Here is a 4,082-nt window from a genome sequence, read left to right on the forward strand (position 1 = left end):
CAAAATGACAAAAATGACAAAAATGACAAAAATGACAAAAATGACAAAAATGACAAAAATGACAAAAATGACAAAAATGACAAAAATGACAAAAATGACAAAAATGACAAAAATGACAAAAATGACAAAAATGACAAAAATGACAAAAATGACAAAAATGACAAAAATGACAAAAATGACAAAAATGACAAAAATGACAAAAATGACAAAAATGACAAAAATGACAAAAATGACAAAAATGACAAAAATGACAAAAATGACAAAAATGACAAAAATGACAAAAATGACAAAAATGACAGAAATGACTAAAATGACTAAAATGACAAAAATGACAAAAATGACAAAAATGACAAAAATGACAAAAATGACAAAAATGACAAAAATGACAAAAATGACAAAAATGACAAAAATGACAAAAATGACAAAAATGACAAAAATGACAAAAATGACAAAAATGACAAAAATGACAAAAATGACAAAAATGACAAAAATGACAAAAATGACAAAAATGACAAAAATGACAGAAATGACTAAAATGACAAAAATGACAAAAATGACAAAAATGACAAAAATGACAAAAATGACAAAAATGACAAAAATGACAAAAATGACAAAAATGACAAAAATCACAAAAATGACAAAAATGACAAAAATGACAAAAATGACAAAAATGACAAAAATGACAAAAATGACAAAAGTGACAAAAATGTCAAAAATGACAGAAATGACAAAAATGACAAAAATGACAAAAATGACAAAAATGACAAAAATGACAAAAATGACAAAAATGACAAAAATGACAAAAATGACAAAAATGACAAAAATGACAAAAATGACAAAAATGACAAAAATGACAAAAATGACAGAAATGACAAAAATGACAAAAAATGACAAAAAATGACAAAAAATGACAAAAAATGACAAAAAATGACAAAAATGACAAAAATGACAAAAATGACAAAAATGACAAAAATGACAAAAATGACAAAAATGACAAAAATGACAAAAATGACAAAAATTGCAAAAATGACATAATTGACAAAAATGACAAAAATTACAAAAATGACAAAAATTACAAAAATTACAAAAATTACAAAAATTACAAAAATTACAAAAATTACAAAAATTACAAAAATTACAAAAATTACAAAAATTACAAAAATTACAAAAATTACAAAAATGACGATAATGACAAAAGTGACAAAAATGACAAAAATGACAAAAATGTCAAAAATGTCAAAAATGACAAAAATGACAAAAATGACAAAAATGACAAAAATGACAAAAATGACAAAAATGACAAAAATGACAAAAATGACAAAAATGACAAAAATGACAAAAATGACAAAAATGACAAAAATGACAAAAATTTATATAAATTACAAAATTGACAGAAATTACAAAAATTACAAAATTGACAGAAATTACAAAAATTACAAAATTGACAGAAATTACAAAAATTAGAAAAATGACAAAAATTACAAATCTGTATAACAGAAATAAGAAATGTTACAAAAGTTACAAAAGTTACAAAAGTGGAATCGGCAGGGGCCACTCAAACTTTACCATTTTTTACTTTTCGTCTTTTTGATAACACTTAACAAATTGTGTTGCTGTTTATTTATGAAAGGTTAAGTATTCAACTTTTGGAATCGATGCTTTTGTGTTTTCATAAATCCCTTGAATCAAGAAAATTTCAAAGAAAATGTTGATGATCTGATTAACATTTGACAAAAGGTCAATTCAGCTACAACGAGTACATTTAACAAAATGAGAATGGATCTTAAATTTTCATCAGATTTCTTAAAGAAACCAATCAACACCCACGAAAATGTAAATGAACAAAAAAAAAGAGTTTAAATTATAAAGCCACGTGAAAGCGTCGTCGTCGTTACGCATGAGGAAATTCCTCTCGCATCAACGCAGTGTCTCGGGAAAGAATATTTTACGACCTACAACAATCAGTAGCCAGCCAGCAGCAACAGCAACAACTTCAAAATCATGCTTTCAGAAGTAATAACCCGTGAACCAAAAAAAAACCTTTATGAGGAAGAGAGAAGCGCAGACGTCGTCGTCCGAATGAGCTTTCCTGGAAGATCTCGGCTGCGATTGTCCAGCCCCAAAACTCCCAAAAACTGACATCCGTTTGTTGACATGGTCTCTTCCCCCCGGAAAAATTGGGTCAGCAGAAGCACGGGTTCAAGTTTGTTGGCACCTCGATTGTCGGGATTGTTAGCCATTTCGAAAACACTCAAAGAAACTGGTGCGGGTGCTTCAACTTTCATAGTGACAAGTTGGAAAAAAGGAAGATTTGCGTGACAGAAGCTATTCATGAGCAAATGAATTTGAGCGGATGTCTTTCCAGATCGGGAAATGGGTAGATCTTGTCTTTTAAATTAATTGGAACATGAACTGTAGGTTTGAATTTTTGATTGGGATGATCCACCATAAATTTGAAAAAGGAAATTTCACGTTGAGAATTTGAGTTCTGAGTTTTGAATGGCTTTACCTTCATAATACCATTGAAGAATTGCATAATTCATAAAATTTTATTAGACTTGTCGCATCGGCAAAACACAGCAAACGCAGAATCAGAGATTGAGATCAGTTCATTTTCTCAAAGCACAATCGGCCGCAGCAGCGCACTAATTGCAGAACAAAGTTTAAGAAACATTACATAAAACCATGCTGAGCTACTTTCTATGTTGTGTTATGCTACTACGCATTGAAATGAAATAAAAATAAAACCACACAGTCTTTTGTGCCATATTTCATAACCGCGCGGAAACATTATTACGATCACCGCAACAAATAAAAAAAAAATAACAACAACTCTCCGCCGTTGAACCCTTTCATCAAGCTAGACCCGGAATTGCCTTACATTTCTTCACTTTTTTCCAACTTCTGATGGCGGCGAAGAAAAGTCTGGTCTGCTGAGGCTATGTCAACTCGCGGCCGCCAGACATTGTTGTGTAGGATTTGAACAACTCCGAACAGTTTCTGTTATGGTTAGTAGAAGGCAAATAAAATTCAAATTATCCCCATTAAACCGTGCTCCGGATCCAAAGCGCGCGAGATGAGATGATTCGGTGGGGTGCCGAAAGTGCTCATTAAGATTTCGAGTGAGATTTTCCATCTCTCAATGAACCATTCGGGCGGGTATCGGCGTGTGAAATTTTCCGGACCAACCTCGATTTTTTTTCAAAATTCCGGATTGGTCGATTACTATCTTCCGAGACCGTGTTCTGAGAAAAGCGCTAAGCCGTCTTGGCCGTTTTAAGATTTAAATCGTGAGCTAGTAAAACTGTCACTAAACTTTTTGGGGAAAACGGCCTAAGTGAAGGTGATAAACCTTACCCATCCAGTGGACTATTATCGGAAGCTTTATGATTTTGACCCTGTGGACTTTTCCCTCAAGAAGTTATCTTCTTGTGAAAAATTCCGCATTTCATTCTACTTACTTATTTTGGTTTTTAACTAGGGCTATCTTACAATTCTGTAGCATAATTACAACATCAAAAGATACGATTCAAATCGTAAAACGCAACCTCTAACTGCGACCATATTGCGGGGTAATCGGTTAAGCTGAGGCACTAAAAATGAGCGAACAATCGTTTTTTGTCATATAACTTACGGGATAAAGGGTAAGATTTACAGCATGAGTAGGTCATTAATTGTTTGAACCCAACTAGATTTAATAACTTAAAGTAATTTCGAAAAACCATAACTAACTAAATTAACTAAAAATTTGAAAACTCCAAAAATTTCAACATACTCTAAGCAAATGCGCTAATCTCAAATTGCTAAGATTCTTTCTATAATTTTTGACATTTTTTTTTGGTAAAAATTGGCTTGTTTGCTTTTAAGTCATATTTCTCATTTTAAACATTTTTGTAATTTTTATCATTTTTGTCATATTTTTTAATTTTTGTCAAAATTGGCATGTTAGCTCTTTTTGTCATTTTGACGTTTTTGTCATTTTTGACGTTTTTGTCATTTTTGTCTTTCTGGGGTTTTATGTCATTTTTATAATTTTTGTCATTTTTGCCACTTTTGTCTTTCTGTCATTCTGTAATTTGTCA

Source organism: Uranotaenia lowii, chromosome 2 (assembly GCF_029784155.1).
Source record: "Uranotaenia lowii strain MFRU-FL chromosome 2, ASM2978415v1, whole genome shotgun sequence".
Taxonomy (NCBI): Eukaryota; Metazoa; Arthropoda; class Insecta; order Diptera; family Culicidae; genus Uranotaenia; species Uranotaenia lowii.